The following is an 18,256-nucleotide window of genomic DNA, read 5'->3' as shown; positions in this document are numbered from 1 at the left end:
GCGCCATCGGGGCGCCGGTCTAAGCCGTGGAAGGGCCCGCTCCCGCCGCGGCGGGTCTCTCCTCCGGTTACCCTCGGGGATGTCAGTTGGACGGTCGTCTCGCGCCGTCGGCGGCGGCCATCTTCGCCAGTCTGCCGATGCCTGTTGCGTGTGCAGCGCAATCAGCGGATTTCGAATCTCGTGGTCTTGGGCTGCCTCCCAAGCGCGTGAGCAAGTTCAGGGCCCAGGTAACTGGTGCGGCCCAACATGGCGTGAGGACTTTTCCACGCGAAAGAGTGGCAGGGCACTAGGGCTCACCGCTCGAGTTGTTTCTGTCAAGCGGATGGATCCTTCTCTCGGCGGCATTCAGGGTGGCGGCGTGGGCGATGGCAGTGGTGCTCCTACTGCTGTGCTGACGGGCGGCGTCCAGGGTCAGACCGGCGGTGTCCTCGTTGCTGGCCCTCCGGCTTCCGGTGGCGGCGGCGGTGGCTATGTGGCGGCGGCTGCTTCTGCTCCAGCGTTCCAGGGTGGTGGCGCTGCTCCTGCGTTCCAGGGTGGTGGCGCTGCTCCTGCGTTCCAGGGGGGTGGTGCAGCTCCTCCCTTAGTTGCAGCGGGTGGTGCTGGAGGCGGCGTCGCAGCGGCGCAAGGTGACTCCCATGGCAGCTATGGTGCGGGCTTCCGCGGGGGTTACGGAGGCGGGTACCGCCATGGCTATGGTGGATATGGTGGATACCAAGGCGGCGCCTACGATGGTGGATATGGTGGGTTCTATGGTGGCGGCTATGGCGGAGGCGGTGGCCGTGGCCGCAGCTTCCGGCATGATCCTCCACGCGGGCGTTTTTACAATAATCGCCGTGGGCGTGGTTGGGGTCGTGGCCCGGGGCACCAGCAGCGCGAGGGGCGTCAGTTGGCGGTGGCGTGGTCGCTGGCGGGGTGTCTGCCGGTGCTGGGGCGTCGTCGGCAGCCGCTGCTGTTGTGGGTGGTGGACTGCAGGTGCAGACTGCACGGGCTGACGGCCAGCGGGTGCTGGCTGGGTTGGCTGGCGGCCAGGAAATGCAAGTTGCTGTGTTGTCGGCACCTCCTCCGGCGAGTACGCGGATGATCGGTCCTCCCCCGGCGGCTGCTCCTGTGGCTGCATTGGCTGGCCTGGTGCATGCTTCTTCTTCAAGCTTGGGGGCTTCTTCTGAACCCGCCGTTGTTGGTACCCCGGCTCCGGTTCCTGTGGCTTCAACGACTGCTTTGGCTGGGGTACATGCTGCCGCTCCTAATAACCCTTTGGCTCGCTATCGTTGCTTCCGTTACGAACAGAAGGGCCATCTCTCCACCATGTGCAATGCTGTCTTATGTATTATTGTGCAAAAGCCGATCATTGTTCTGCAGACTGTGAACTCCCTCGACTTCCGAAGCTTACCGTCCGGTCATGTGGCACGGTCTCGGATGATTTATTCTTTTTTGAACTGCGGGAGGAGGCTTGTGTTCCACCAAAGGTAGAGGGAAACAGGAAGGGTCTGATCCGTGTGGAACGAGGATCGCTTTCTGTGAAGAGGGTTGTGGAGGAATTGGAGCGTCTGATTCAGGTGCCCAACTTCCAGTGGGTCGCGAGGCCACAGGGAGTGTCTGCTTTCTCGGTGGTGCACTACTCCAGAAAACACCTCCAATGACGGTCAAAAAATGGGGTTGGTGGCGGTGATCACGCCCGCCACCAACTCTGCGTCACTGGAGATATTGGCACCGGTAGCGGGTAAAATACCCGCCACTGCTGCTCCGAAATCATCAATGGCGGGTAAAATACCCGCCACCGAATACCCACAAACCGCCACTGTAAATCGCTCCGGCACCACCCGAAAAATGCGTGGAGTACATCAGTGGCGTGCGAAGTACCCGCCACTGGATATTTTCCAGTGGCGGTCTATGGCCACGGCCACTAGAACCTTTTTCCAGTGGTGGTCCTGCCTAACCGCCACTGAAGGTGGTTCTTAACCGCCACTGGTACTATTTTTTTCCGAAAAAAAATAATAAACTATTTATAAAAATAAATATTCCTGTAGCACAGAAATAGCAGGAATACAACACAGCACAGATAATAACAGCAGCACAATATACACCACCAAAGAAACAGAAATAGCAGCAAATATATTACAAAGTTCCACACGAGTTAAACATTCAAGTCACATGCATGTGTATACAAAGTGTTTGAAAGTATGAGCCACAAATAAAAGTATTCCACACAATTTGGCCACTTTTGGCAACAATCCCGCCGTCGTAGTAATCCCCGCTCGATTTGAGGACCTCCTTGTTGAGGATTTCGCCGATGTCCTTCTGAATCTCGTACACGAGAATTTCAGAGTTGTTCCCTAACTCGGCGTTGGCCAGAAACCAATTCCTCACTTCTTCGAAGGTCTTCTTCCCCTTCGGCTTGAAGTCGTTGATCATCTGCTGAATAGTGTGCGTGCAGTAGTAACCGCAGTAGACGGATCCTTCAGGCTGTTGCTCGCAGGGGAAGTTGAAATTGTGCCTGAGGGGAGCGTCAGGATTGCGGCTGAAGCCAGTCATCCCATACCATTTCATCGCGTCGTGATACGCTGAGTCGATGACATATTTGATGGGCTCAAAGTCGCGTTGTGATTCATTCCCCTTGCGTCTTAGTGGATCAAAATATGTGACCCCTCCCATATCGAGGCAGATGGCGATTGTCACCCAATGGCCGCTGTTTCACAAAAAGAGGCACATTGTATTAGCCAAATAATATAACAAGCAAGTCTTCCGACAGAAAAAGATTTATGTATTCACGCGAATTGAAAACAACTTACTGTAGATGGTACAATATCAATACGAAATGGTGGTCTCTGTGCTTCAAGATGAATTGAGTGAGGTATTCAATCGCCAACCTTCTAATTTCGGCCAACAATGGGTCTGGACCAAGCAAAGTGGCGCTGAAGAGTAGGGGGTCGGCGACGGCCATCCCATATTGCTTCACCCTATAGGCCTCCCTCGTGTAGTGTACGCACCACAGTCTTAATATGACGTTGTCGAGGCACTTGCGGTTGAAGAGGTGAAACAAGTCAAGGAAGTCAATGCCGAAGGTAACATCGTTTTCCTTCTCGATTTCCCCCGTATTGGGGTCGAAGAAGCCATAATGCTTTGGCACTCCAACCCTGATTTCCAGATTCGGGAGGTCTGCGCCTGATGATGCCACATTCATGTATTTATCATGGAGCTCTTGCATCTCCCGTGGCAGGCGATACAGGTCATCCTGGGTCACCATCGGTTGTCCGGGGTGGAACAACAAAAATTGAGAGAATCGCCTGTCCATGAAATAAGACCCATCAGGCAATCTATCTCCAACACGGGGGTGGGTGGGCATCTTCAGAATGTCTGGCCGCTCTTCCCAAATCTCTTCTATCTGCGGCGCGGTCTTTGGTTGTCTTCCTGTAGAAGACGACTCTTTTGCCTCCTTGGTGGAGCCCTTGCTTGCCTTGCCGCCTGTCCCCCTTTTGTTTTTCCTGCGTCTCAGGAAATCGGAACTGTCCAGTTTCTGAGGGACCTACATCCCAGCAGGGGCACTTGGACGGCTCTCCAATGGGGCCGATTGTGCTGCGGCTCTCCGAGGGACGGGTCTTGGTGCGGATGGCTTCGGGGCTTCGGGTTTGGGCGGCGACGGAGGATTTTCGTCTTCATTGTCGTCGCTGCACTCCGCCGCAGGTGAGAAGTCTCGTTCCGCGGGCTCGTAGTCGAAAGGACCGGGTGAGGCGCCAAGCGGCGACGGAGACGTCATGCGTCGGGCGGGTGGAGACGGACCGAGGCGGGGGGACGGAGATGGAGACGGCTCCGTAGCGAGGACCACCAACCTCCTAGGCCAGATGAGGTAGGAGTTGACGCAATCCCTTAGGGTCGTCGCCTCTTCGTGCGGAGGATAAGGGACCGGTTCGTCCTCGAAGCCCCTGAGCACGGAGTCCACCTGCACCCTGACCATGTCGTCTCGCAGGGTCACGTGGTGCACCACGGCCGTCGCGGCATCAGCAACCCGCGCGCGCCCAGAGGGATCCCCACCGTCGGCATGTGTAGCCGGCATTTGACGCCCTTCTGCGCATGACAAACATGGCAACATCATTAATGGATTGGAGCATGATAGTGGTATTTCTCAATTTTTTGTAGTGGGTGAAGATGCTTACCGTGAGGTTCTCGTCGGGTGGCCTAAGCGGGTCAAGCTGGCACTCGGTGCCGGAGCATGAGGTGCTCTTATTCCCTCGTGGGGATGGATCCGATGCGGGTGGGGTTGGTTGGATGGGCGCCTCCGGGAAAACACCGTGATCGATGAAGTTGTCGACGTCACGCAGGTCTCTTGCAAACCGCGTCAGCTTCCTGAGCTCCTCCCTCGCCAACACCCGGATCTTCTCATCTAGGTCCGCTGAGCTCTGTTCTTTGCTGGACGCCCTTCTGCGTTTGCGGGAACCTTGCTCTTTTGCCATCTGCCTGCGAAAAGGCCCGGAACTGACACCTCGCATATGGCCCCCGTGCTCATTTCGTTGTAGAGCGTAGCTGATGGCATCATCCCACTGTTGGTTGATAGACGAGTGGGAGCCATCCGACTCCCACTCTGCCATTGCACCCTGTATACAAAAAACAACATGCTCGGTGTTAATGTTACATGTGAGTACAAGAAGCCCAACCGATAAAAGAAGATGTCAAGGCGAGGCCTTACGAGTGCAGCCTCTTGCTTCTCTGACATAGGCTCCAGGCACTACTACAGAAAACCCCATCCGTGATCCCCCTCCAGTGGCGGTTGAAACGGACCAAAAAACACACCGCCATTGGAGGCCTCTCGAGGCATCCAAGAGGGCCACCAGTGGCTGTGATTATCACCGCCACTGGTGCCTCACCACCAGTGGCGGTGAATAGTGTCCCGAAAAAAGTCACCGCCACTGGTGGTCCATCAGCAGTGGCGGTGATAACCACCGCCACTGGCGCTGCCCATGGAAAGCCTAAAAGCTACCAATGGCGGGCGTCCAAAAGAACCGCCACAGATAGTGATCATCATAGGTGATCACAATACCCAGTCGTCAGCATATTCCGTCAACGGAACGGGAAGACACTGACGACTGGGTATCAATGATCGATAAGAGGTGCAGCTGAAGCCTTTTTATGCTGGGAAGGCCGTACGTAAAGAACCGAGGTGGGACTAAACCTCAAAATTGCATACCGCAAGAGCACCAGTGGCGGGCATATAGAATAACCGCCACTGGTAAACCACCCGAATGGCGGGTTTTTCAGGTGCCCGCCATTGCTAACAAATGGGGCATCCACGAGCGCCAGCAGTGGCGGTGATTTTGTTCACCGAAACAAATCACCGCCACTGATGCTGTAGCACATGATGGGCTAGCTACTCAGCCAACCGTGACCTTCCCTTGACCGCTGCAGCACCAAACTGCTCTCCCGGGCTGCCCCCACTGTCTCTGGAGCTTCCCCTCACCCTAGTGATGAACCTCCCTCTCTCTCTCGCTTTAATTTTGCTCGGATGAGCTCCCTCTCTCTATATATATCTCTCTCTATATAGCTGGTATGGGGGAGCTTAGCCCCTGGGGGTTAGCCCTAGGGTTAAGCTTATGTGTGTAAGCGTTCGTGCCGTGTATTTCTTATGTGTGTAAACATATTAAATGTGTGTTGACACCGGCCTTCGTGCCGTGTATTTCTTATGTGATGTGATACCGGCCGTCGTGCCGATGTGGGTGGGGGTAATTTGTTTTTGATGCAGGCATCAAATTTCGTAGTGCAAAATGCTATTTTTTTAGCAAAGGTCATGCCAAAATTTTCAATTTTTGTCGATCAAGCTGATTTGTTTATTTAAAAAAAATTGTGTTGTAGCTCGATGGGCCGTGCTTGGATGTACGAGGACAGGTTACGTGTTGAGTGGATAGAGCGGCTGAAGACTTTTGTCGATGCCGGCGTGGAAGATATGCATAGGAAAGGGGGTGATAAGATGTGTTGTCCTTGTGTGAGATGTCGGAATAGCAAGCTGTACGAGGCAGAGGATGTGGAGATGCACTTGCTCATGCGGGGATTTGTGTCAGGTTATTCAAGGTGGACTTCTCACGGGGATGATGGCATTGAAGCCGATGGCGGCATTGAGATGGAAAACATGGAGTCTGACGACCAGCCTGGTGAAGAAGCATACCGTGACCTAGATCCAGTACAGGACGTTCCAACCAGTAGGATGGTTGAAATGCTGGACGATGAGCATCTGCAGAATCAGTTGGATGACCTCGGGGATGAGAGGGTGTCCCGTAAGTTCGAGAAGCTGAGGGAGGATGCCGAGACACCGTTATATGAAAATGCCGGCGTGGATAAGAGTGTGCTAGAAGTAACGCTCGAGCTTTTGCATATAAAGGAAAAATACAACATCGTGGACTTGAGATTCACGGAGATTCTGAGTTACCTACGTACGGTACTTCCTCCGGGCAACAAGTTGGCTAAGAGCACGTACGAGGCGAAGAAAGTTACATGCCCACTCGGGTTAGAGGTCATCAGATACCATGCTTGTCCGCTGGACTGCATCATATATAAGGGCGACTACAAAGACATGCATAGCTGTACAGTATGCAAAACATCCCGATACAGGAAGAAAGACCCCAATCCTGACGGCAGCGAGGAGGAAGAATTGAAGCGTGGTGCGGCGGCAAAGACGGTCTGGTATCTCCCGTGTGGCACCAGGCTGGAGCATTGGTTCCAGAACGAGAAGGAGGCCAGGTGGTTCATCTACCACGACGCGACTCAGGCGGATATCGATCCTGAGGGCGTGTACCGCAACGATGATGGATTCCTCAGACACCTCGCAGATGCGGCTCAATGGAGGACTCTGGATGACGAATTCCCCGAGTTCGGCGCAGAGCCCAGGAACATCAGGTTCGGGATGAGTACGGACGGGATCAATCCGTTCGGAAACTTGAGCAGCAAACACAGCACATGGCCGGTGATCCTGTTCATATACAACCTCCCCCCGTGGCTTGTCATGAAGAGGAAGTACATCCACCTATCAATGCTCATACAGGGCCCTAAGCAGCCTGGAGCTAATCTGAACGTGTATCTGGAACTGCTGAAGGATGAGCTCAAGGAGCTTTGGGAGAAGGGTCGAAAGGTTTGGGACGCTCATAAGAGGGAGGAGTTCACCCTTCAAGCAGCTCTCCTGACATATGTGCATGACTACCCGGCGAACGGGAACTCATCGTGCCAGTCAACACATGGGTACAAAGCGTGCACAAAGTGCGGGGACGAGACAGACGGGTTGTTCCTGCCAGAATCAAAAAAGATTGTGTACATGGGACACCGTAAGTGGCTGGAGATGAAGGACCCGTGGAGGGATGATAAGAAAAACTTCAACGGGAGGGCAGAGAGGCGGCACAAACCGAGGGAACTGACTGGACACGAAGTATACGAAATTGTCAGGGACCTCGAAGTCGTGGCTGGGAAAGCACAGCCGGCTGCAGGTCCAGATGGTGGCGGCCTTACGTACAAGAGGAGGTCCGTGTTCTGGGACCATCCTTACTGGAGGTTCTTACAGAGCCGTCCCACCATAGACGTCATGCATGTCGAGAAGAACGTGTGCGACAGCCTGTTGGGCTTGATGATGCACCACGCGGACAAGTCAAAAGATGGACCAAAGGCACGGAAGGACCTGCAGTGGATGGGGATAAGGGAGAAACTGTGGCCGATAGAGGCGCCGCAAGAAAACAAGGATGGTGAACGCACGATATATATGCGATGCAAATGAAGCGACCGCCCCCTTACAAGGGTTCGATCTTTGTGCTTTAGTGCTAGTCCCTGGATCGACTCACTGGCACACACAGTTTCAAGATGTAATATCATAGAACAAAAGTCTCAATATTACAATGTACCATCCAGAATATAAAAGGGTACTTACAACTCGCATAACCTCACGGGTTAGCTGGAAATAAAACAACTGTTTAGCAGCGGAAAACGGAAGATACAAGGGCACATCAACACCACGGTGAGATCGTGTTGGAATGTAAGCCCGTAACCCAAACATGCAGAACGTACATCTTACTCGTCGTCAGAGCTTCCTGCATCATTAAACGATGCAGCCACTAGGGTCAATACATTGAATGTATTGGCAAGATTCACTAGGAGTTATACCAGAGCCTACCAAATATATGCATAATGTGGCAAAGTGGGGTTCAAGCTATTTGCATAAAAGCTTAGTTATTGAATCCTATCTTTTAATCAAATAGAATTTTATCACTATTGGACACGGGGTAGACACACCCATGCTCCTATTATCCTAGAGCACATTGATGTGGATTCATCAAGTGCCCCTACCCTGTTCAACCATTCATTTTATTTAAGAAGTTAGAATGAGTGAGACTTTCCTTACAGCTCCACATCTAGTCGCTCAAATTGTCCATTGCCGGGGACATGGCTAAGTACTTAGTTTTGACGCTCTCGAGAGTTTGTACACATTCCCCACAAGAAACCGACGTGTTAATCCCTTGCTGTCCTCAGGGTAGAGTAGCAACGGCATCGATTACGAGATTTTCAGAGGTACTTCCCTAAACCACGAGAGAATCACGCTCCCCCTACACGGCTACCTCAGTACAATTCTTCGGGTTTAGGTTCATACAACTTACTCTTGTCTCGCCAGAGCCCATATAGCATTGTGGTTGTACTAGAAGCTTCTAAATAGGAAACTAGTCCAGTCTCAGTTACCCCAGGTGGCATTCCACATTTGCAACGTAGGCGCTCCCCGAATCCACGGGAGAGACGTCCATGGACGATCCATTCCTGAATCCACAGGAACTCGACTCAGAGGGACTCATAGAAATGGACCTGACGCCGCTAATCCTCAAAATCTTCAAAGCTGCCCACCCAGGACGATTCATTTAATTAATTGTTTTGCCTTACATCTAATAAAACATTTCATATCGCCAAAGGCATAACAATATCATAATGTAGTTATTTCCCCCACGATATTACCATAGCCTAGCATTCAACTACAATCGATGGCAATTCTGGTAGCAAGGTAATGGCGAGGGTAAACTATACTGCCTGGGATTTATAGCTAGCATAGAAGTACGAGTAATATTCCTGATGCATCTAATAAAACATCTAGTGCATAGTAAAAATATTTAGGAGAATGATCAAAGTGAACTTGCCTTGTCCAAAGTTGTGGTAGTTCTCGCACTTTTCGCAACAACAATGATTACACTCCACACAATCTAAAATAAAAGGAACACACACAATAAACACAACACTCAATACAAAATCATGCCATGATGCATATGCTATGATGATGCACAACGAAGGTTACTTCTAAAGTAAAAAGTTTCGTTTCCGTTTTGAAAAGTTTTCAAATGATTTGGACAGATTATACAACATCACAGTGGTAATTAATATGCATGATACATGAATAGGGTTTAAAACAAAAGATTGTGCGGCTTTTGCAACATAGAGCATTATTTAACTTGTATGCCATGATTATACACAAAAAAAATTCTTCTCTGGTCCTAATGGATAGAGAACAACTTAAATAATTTTACAGCAAGATAACATGCTCAAAACTATTTTGAAACAATTCATTTGAAATTTGAACCATATTCAACCATTCTGTAAATAGCTACTGTCTAAGTTGTTCAAAACTGAAAATAAACAGTGCCAAAATATTCTACACGTTGTGACGATTCCAGAAAGGTGTGGATCGTAAATTTTGGACAAACGGTTTAAAAGATATGGGGTTTTGAAGTTGTAGGGGCTTTTCTGCAAAATTGCATTATCCAATCCGGCCGAATTAAAATAAAATAAAAAATAAAAAAACTCGCCACGTGGCGAAACCTGACTGGCCCGGTTCTAGGGTTCCGGCCGGCAGACGAGCTCGCCGGCGGCGGCGCGGGGCGGCGTGGCGCGGGCGGGCGGCGCGGGAGAGCAGATGGGGCGGCGCGCGTGGGGCAGCTGCGGGCGGCGCGGCAGGCGGCGCGGTCGGGCGCGCAGGCAGCGGCGGGCGGCGGCGGCGCACGGGCGCAGCGCGGGCCGGCGGGCGGAGCGGTCGGAGCGGGCAGAGGCGGCGCGGCGGAGAGCGCGGGCAGGCGGCCGAAGGCGGGGGGACTTGGGCGGCGGCCGGTGCCGGGGAAGATGGCCGGCGCGGGCGGCCGGAGGCGGCGGTGGCGGCCAAACGCAAAGGTGAGCGCGTCACGGCGTTCGGAACGGGGAGAGGAGAGAGGCTAGGGGAGTGGCGCGGGGAGAACCTCACCGGAACGGCGGAGAAACGCGAAGAACGGCGGTGGCAGCAACGAACTCCGGCGAGCAATTACTTTCTAACCGGTGCGAAATTGGACGTGGGGTTTGGGGGAAGTGGTAGAGGAGTTCGGGGGCTTCGATATGACGCGCGGGGTTTCGGATTTGGATGTTCGTGCGCGAAGAAATCGGAACGGAATTGTGGGTGACTCGGAGTCGTTCGTGGCCGGGCTTCTCGGGCAGACGGGTGGAGAAGAAGATGAGCGCGGGTCCCACCGGTCAGTGAGAGCGGGCCGGCCGGTTCGGTCCGGTCCGGTCCGGTTTGATCGGTTTCCTCCGGGTTTTTTTTTAACTATTTTCTGTTTTTGAACCTCAAAATTGATTCGAAGCTCCAAATCACTCCAAATAAAATACAATTTTTTTTTGTAAAATCATATTTTCATATGATCTAACTTTTGGAGCAAGAATTTTCTCAAAATAAAATATTTAAAAATACATTTGCCTATAAAATGGCTTTTAGGCCCCTTAGGCTATCGAAACAAATTATTTTTTCAAAATACTTTCAAAAGCCAATTTATGGGATAGCTCTATATATGCATTAAATCCCTTTTTACCACAATACCCTCATGGGTTAAAGATGCAAATACTCAAGAGCAAGATCAAAGCCCAAAATCAAATAAAAGCATTTTTGCAAAAGGGTTTTCTGGCCAAACTTTAGGGTTTTGAAAGTGATCAAATGCAAGGGTGACATGATGCTTATGATATGCAATGCATATGAAGGGCTTTGAAAATTGGGATTTACAGCAAACCTGCGTGTTACAGTCTGAGCAAAGCCGAGCTGCATAGAATGTGCAAGTGTCTCCATGGCATCGAAGTTCCATCGAACTACTCATCCAGCATCAAGAAACTCGTTGACATGAAGAGCCACAAGCTGGTTGGCATGAAGTCTCATGACTGCCACGTGATTCTCACGCAGCTACTTCCGGTTGCAATAAGAGGCTGCATGGAGCCATGGGTGAGAGAGACGGTCATGAAGCTCTGTGACTTCTTCGACACGATCGGCCAGAAGTCCATCACGGTGGACCGTTGCCTGCAACTAAGGGACGCAATGATACTGATATTGTGCGAATGTGAGATGTTCTTTCCCCCAACGTTCTTCGACATTATGGTCCATCTGATGGTCCACGTCGCCGATGAGATCTTATTGTTAGGGCCATCGTTCCTACACAACATGTTTGGGCCCGAATGATACAACGGGGTGCTGAAGCCCTCTGTTACGAACATATCGCTTCAGCACAATCTTAATGGGACGCCCTCTGTTACGAACATATCGCTTCAGCACAATCTTAACGGGATGCCCTCTTTCACCAGTGGCGGGCAAATAGAATAACCGCCACTAGTGACCTCCAGCGGCAGGCGGAGAGACAAACCGCCACTTGAGGCCTCAACGGTTGGCTGAGTAGCTAGCCCATCACGTGCTACAGCATCAGTGGCGGTGATTTGTTTCGGTGAACAAAATCACCGCCACTGCTGGTGCTCGTGGATGCCCCATTTGTTAGCAATGGCGGGCACCTGAAAAAACCGCCATTCGGGTGGTTTACCAGTGGCGGTTATTCTATATGCCCGCCACTGGTGCTCTTGCGGTATGCAATTTTGAGGTTTAGTCCCACCTCGGTTCTTTACGTACGGCCTTCCCAGCATAAAAAGGCTTCAGCTGCGCCTCTTATCGATCATTGATACCCAGTCGTCAGTGTCTTCTCGTTCCGTTGACGGAATATGCTGACGACTGGGTATTGTGATCACCTATGGTGATCACTATCTGTGGCGGTTCTTTTGGACGCCCGCCATTGGTAGCTTTTAGGCTTTCCATGGGCAGCGCCAGTGGCGGTGGTTATCACCGCCACTGCTGATGGACCACCAGTGGCGGTGACTTTTTTCGGGACACTATTCACCGCCACTGGTGGTGAGGCACCAGTGGCGGTGATAATCACAGCCACTGGTGGCCCTCTTGGATGCCTCGAGAGGCCTCCAATGGCGGTGTGTTTTTTGGTCCGTTTCAACCGCCACTGGAGGGGGATCACGGATGGGGTTTTCTGTAGTAGTGCCTGGAGCCTATGTCAGAGAAGCAAGAGGCTGCACTCATAAGGCCTCGCCTTGACATCTTCTTTTATCGGTTGGGCTTCTTGTACTCACATATAACATTAACACCGAGAATGTTGTTTTTTGTATACAGGGTGCAATGGCAGAGTGGGAGTCGGATGGCTCCCACTCGTCTATCAACCAACAGTGGGATGATGCCATCAGCTACGCTCTACAACGAAATGAGTTCAATGATGATGTAGATGACATGTTGGATGATATGAGGGGCGTGGATGATAAGAAGGATAGTGATGATCGGTCTGGAAAGCGCTCCCGGTCTTCTCTATTGTTTCAGCCAACGGAGGGCCTGACTGAGTCTACCTCGGCGCCTCCGACAAGCAAGTCTGGTGCGCCGTCTTCTGGAGTGATTTTCCGAAAAGGCTGGAACACTGGGGCTGGTTGTGTGCCACCCGTCTCTCTGCAGGTTGCTTCTTCTCCGAAGGCCATGGCGGAGTCAGCTGCGCTGCTCGCTTCTCGGCCTGGGTTGGAGGTGCCGGTGGCTGGGGATCTGGGGCAAGTGGCCCCGATGTTCGCGGCTGCGGCTTCAGTGGCGCAGGTCGCAGCTCCGCACCTGTCGGTACAGGAGGTACCGGTGGCGGCGGCGCCGCCCTCGCCGGCGCATGCGGCTTCAGAGAGGCTGCCAGAGGTTGCTTCCTCGCAGGTTGCTGTGCTGCCCACGGCGCCTGCGCATGCAGCTCTGCCCAAGTCGGTGCAGGAGGTGCCCTCCTCGCTGGTGCAGGTGGCACCGGTGCTAGTCCATGCGGGCAATGTGGAGTTGGGCTCGTGGCTGGGGGTGAGGGCGGCGTCGTCACGTGGCTCTCCCTCACGGTCGCCCTCGCCGTCGTCGGTTCTGCCGTGCGTGCCTGAGCTGTTGTCTCCTTCGCCCACGGAGTCCAGGTTGCGGCTGTCCTCACCTGTGGAGTTTCCTCCGTTGGTGAGGCCTTCCTCGGGTGAAGGGAGAGTGGGGCAGGCGGCTCTCACTTCTTCCCCAGCTGCTGTGGTTGGCGAGCATACGCGTAGCTTTCCCGTTTCAGTGCACGGTTGGCCGCCAAGGGGGACACGGAAGAGGCGTCCATTAACAAGGCCATGCGACTGGCCAAGATCCACAACTTGGAGATGTCTACAGGTATGTCTGTTGATTTTGATAATTCTATTCTTTCTATTTCGGGTGATGAATTTATTTCTAATACGGAGAATATTGGTGTCTCTCTGGGCAGGAATAGTACTGAAGTTGCTAGTTCTAGTAAGGAAGTTGAAAACTTTCCTAGCAGTTCTAATTGTCTTGCACTAGATTCGGTTGAACATTTATGTAAGGATTTATCAGATGGGGATGGGGAGGAGGAGGCTCTGTGTAGTCGACCTCCACCTCGATCTAAAGGAATTCTTGTGGGTTCGAGGCAGACCAAGGTGCGGTCGGCCTCCAAAATCAAAAAAAAAAATTTGTTTCGAAATGAAAGGAATTTTTTGGAATAGCAGAGGTCTTAGAGACTTGGCTAAACACGGCTTCTTGGCTGACATGGCTCGTTTACATAATCTTGATTTTGTGGCGCTTTCTGAGACAGGGCGTGCTCATTTTTCGGCCGGTTTTCTTAATCATATTGGTGGTGGATTAGATTTTGCTTGGCATTGTCTTCCTTCGCATGGTCGGTCTGGGGGGGATGTTGTTGGGTATTAATTGTACAACTTTGGAGGTTACCTCTGTTGAGGCTGGAGACTTTTGTGTTAAGTTTGGCCTCAAATCTAAAGAAGATGGCTTTAGGTGGTCTTTGATTGCCGTGTATGGGGCGGCTCAAGCTCAGTTTAAGGCTGATTTCCTTACTGAGCTTGTTCAATTTTGTTCTTTGGACTCTCTTCCCCTGTTGGTGGGTGGAGATTTCAATATTATCAGGCGTCGAGAAGAGAAGAGTAATGATGCGTTCCAGGAGCGTTGGCATTCCTATTCAATGCAATTATGGAGAGCTTAGATCTTCGTGAGATCGACCTTTCTGGTCATCAGTTTATTTGGGCGAATAGTTTGGCTAACCCTACCTTCGAGAAGCTGGATCGTGTTCTCATGAGTACTGAGTGGGAGACTAAGTACCCGTTGGTTTCGGTGCATGCTTTGCAACGAACTCTTTCGGATCATTGTCCTCTTTTGTTGGATTCTGGGGACGCGGCTCATTTGGGTAATCAAGCCCGTTTTAGCTTTGAACTATCTTGGCTGACCAAAGATGGTTTCTATGAGCTTATCGCGGAGGAGTGGTGCAAGGTTTCCCGAGGGATGAATGCGATGGAGAGATGGCAAAATCAGATTCGCCACCTTAGGCAGTTTCATTGGGGATGGGCTAAGAATCTTAGTGGGGAGTTTAAAGTTGAACGGGATAGATTGCTTCGTTTAGTGGAAGAGTTGGATGTGTTGGCTGAACAAGGCCCGCTTTCTTGTTCGGATTGGGAGGCAAAGCGACTGGCTGATGACCAGTTAGCAGGCCTCTATAGAGATGAGAAAACTAAATGGTCTCAACGGGCAAATATTAATAGTGTTTGCAATGGTGACAATAATACTCGGTACTTCCATTTAGTGGCGAATGGTAAGCATCGTAAGAAGCGCATATTTCAGTTAGAGCAGGAGGAGGGCACGATTGTTGGGGATGCGCAGTTGAAACTGTATATCACTAATTACTATAAGCAGTTGTTTGGCCCATCATAGTTGAGCTATGTTACGATGGACGAAACGTTTGTCCAGGACCTTTCTCGTGTGAGTGTCGAAGAGAATGAGATTCTCATCGCCCCTTTCACTGAGGAGGAGGTTCGCCAAGCCGTTTTTCAGATGGAGCATAATAAAGCACCTGGACCTGATGGATTTCCGGCTGAGTTTTTTCAGAGGTTCTGGCCGGGAGGTTATTAAAGAGGATTTGATGGCCCTCTTTGCTGACTTTCATGTGGACCTTCTTCCAATATATAGGATTAATTTTGGGATCATCACCTTGCTTCCGAAGAAGGCGTATGCATCGCAAATTCAGCAATTTAGACCGTTTTGTTTGCTTAACGTTTGTTACAAGATTTTTACGAAGGTGTGTACTAATCGTATTTAAACCCACTCAATCGGCTTTTATGTTAGATCGCCACATTCTGGAGGGTGTGGTTATCTTACATGAGACAGTTCATGAGTTGCACTCAAAGAAAATGGATGGGGTAATTTTTAAAATTGACTTTGAAAAAGCGTACGATAAAGTTAATTGGTCTTTTCTTCAACAAACCCTACGGATGAAGGGCTTTGCTGAATTATGGTGCAAGTGGATTGATGGGTTTGTTAGGGGTGGCAATGTTGGGGTCAAGGTTAATGACAAGATTGGCCATTTCTTCCAAACTAGGAAAGGTTTGTGCCAGGGGGATCCTTTATCCCCAGTTCTTTTCAATATCGTGGCTGATATGCTCGCTGTTCTTATTGAGCGCACTAAGGAGACTAGTCGGTTGAATGGGGTGATTCCCCACCTTGTTGATGGTGGGGTTTCTATCCTTCAGTATGCCGATGACACGGTCATTTTTTTAGAACATAATTTGAAACAGGCTAAATATCTTAAGATGCTTTTGTGCGTCTTCGAGCAATTGTCTGGCTTGAAGATTAACTTTCAACAAAGTGAATTGTTCTGTTTTTGACGTGCTAAGGAGTCGGAGGCCCAATATATGCAACTGTTTGGGTGAGGGATTGGATCGTTTCCCTTTCGTTATCTCGGAATACCGATTCACTATAGAAAGTTGTTGAATAAGGAGTGGAAAAGCGTTGAGGATCTCTTTGAGAAGAAGCTCAGCAGTTGCAAAGGAAAACTTCTCTCGAGTGGTGGGAGGCTTGTCCTGATTAATTCGGTCCTCACAAGTCTGCCTATGTTTATGTTGTCTTTTTTTGAGGTTCCAAAGGGCGTAGCTAAGAGACTTGATTTTTATAGATCTAGGTTTTTTTTGGCAATGTGATGAGCATAAGGATATGCTGCATAGGAGACATTGGAATGTGACAAATGACTTTACTTGTGTTTTGTGTCACTCTGGCTCTTGGGAGGATTGGCAGCACTTATTTTTTGGGTGCCAATTTACTCAGCGGATTTGGAATTATCTTCAGATTCAGTGGTCTGCCGGTGTGGATTTGAAGCAACTTATAAGAGACACGCAAAGATCTTTTGGTCATCCTTTCTTTGTAGAGGTGGCTGCCATGTGTTGTTGGCATATTTGGAAGCAGCGCAATAGATGTATTTTTTATGGTATGAGGCCTTCCTTTAGATCCTGGAAGAGAGATATTGTTGAGGACATTTCTTTGCTTCAACATAGATTTAAACCTCCCTGGATAGCCCCCTTCCTCCTTTGGCTGAGGTCTTTACCTTAGTCTGTAATTTTAACCCTGTACATATTTTTGTGATTAATGAAAACGACTCACTGTCGGGGCCTCCCCTACAGTTTCCGGTCAAAAAAAAAATGTGATGAGCATAAGCGGAAATATAGACTAACTAAATGGGACATCATCTGCAGACCGCGTGAACAAGGCGGTCTGGGTGTTAAAAATTTAGAAATTAAAAACATTTGTCCGCTGAGCAAATGGTTGTTTAAAATTCTGGATGGGGAAGGACTTTGGCTAGAGTTGCTTCGTAATAAGTACCTTTATGCAAAATCTCTGTCCCAGGTCGAGTCGAGAGCATCTGACTCCCCTTTTTGGAAGGGTTTGTTGAGGGTGAGACCATTTTTTCCCTCATGTTTCGTTTACTGTCAATTGTGGTTTGGCTGTGAACTTTTGGAAAGATAGGTGGTTGGGGCACGTTCCTCTCAAGGATCAGTTTCCCTCTCTTTATAGGATTGCGTTGAATCACTAGGCTTCTGTTGCAGAGGTGACGACGACTATGCCTCCAAATATTGTCTTTAGGAGGAATATTGTTGGGGCGAGATTATTTGTCTGGGAGGAGTTGTGTGCAAAGCTTGCTACAGTTCAACTTGTTGACCAAGCAGATTCTTTTTCCTAGGTGTTGTCTTCTTCTGGGTCATACTCCGTGAAATCTTTTTATCAATTCTTGATTAATACTGATTGTCAGTTTCGCCATAAAATTATTTGGAAACTTAAGATGACTCTCAAGATTAAAATATTTGCATGGCTTCTTTGCCGAGGGGTTGTACTTACTAAGGATAACTTGGCTAAAAGAAATTGGCATGGTTGCAAAAGGTGTGTCTTTTGTGATCATGACGAAACTAGTCATCACTTTTTTTTGCAATTGTCCTATGGCGCGCTTGGTGTGGAGAGTTGTCTTTGTGACTTTTAATCTACCACCACCAACTTGCATCTCGAATATGTTTAGTCGTTGGCTCCATGGGATGGAAAAATCTCTCAAATCGCTCATTCTTGTTGGGTCTTGTGCGATTTGTTGGTCTATTTGGAATTGTCGGAATGACCTTGTTTTTAACAGAAAGAAAGTTTCCAATTTTTTGCAAGTGATATGTCGGGCGGCGTACTGGCTCCGTATTTGGTCCCCACTGCTTCCGATGGGGGCCAAGGATTTTATGGATTTTGGGTGCAGCCGTATGGAGACGGTAGCACGGGCTTTCTACAGCCAGTTTGGGTGGCGCGCCGAGCGTAGGCTGGATAATGGATGATCTTTTCAGCCTTTATGTTTTTCTTTTAAGCACTCTTGAGATGTACATGTGGATGCTGTTACGATACTTGACTTAATAATATTATGGCTGTGTGCATCGATTGATGCAGAGGCCGGGGGTATTCCCTTCTTTTTGAAAAAAAAAACATCGACGACCATGGTTCTATCGAATTGGTGCTATTTCCTGAGAAAATAAATATAAATATGTTCTTCCTTACATAAAAAATAAAAAGGGGCGCTTTTAATCTTTTATATAGTAGTATGAGCCACCCTAACACGCACAAGAAATCATA

The 18,256-nt window shown here is 50.0% G+C and overlaps 1 pseudogene; it reads left to right on the top strand.

Moving 5' to 3' along the window:
- The first annotated feature begins 322 nt into the window (after nt 1-322).
- LOC106866673 lies at nt 323-17,339 on the top strand (annotated as a pseudogene).
- Nucleotides 17,340-18,256: the final 917 nt, after the last annotated feature.

Source organism: Brachypodium distachyon, chromosome 4 (assembly GCF_000005505.3).
Source record: "Brachypodium distachyon strain Bd21 chromosome 4, Brachypodium_distachyon_v3.0, whole genome shotgun sequence".
Lineage (NCBI taxonomy): Eukaryota > Viridiplantae > Streptophyta > Magnoliopsida > Poales > Poaceae > Brachypodium > Brachypodium distachyon.
Note: the sequence above shows the minus strand (reverse complement) of the source record. Positions and strands in the feature narration are given on the sequence as shown.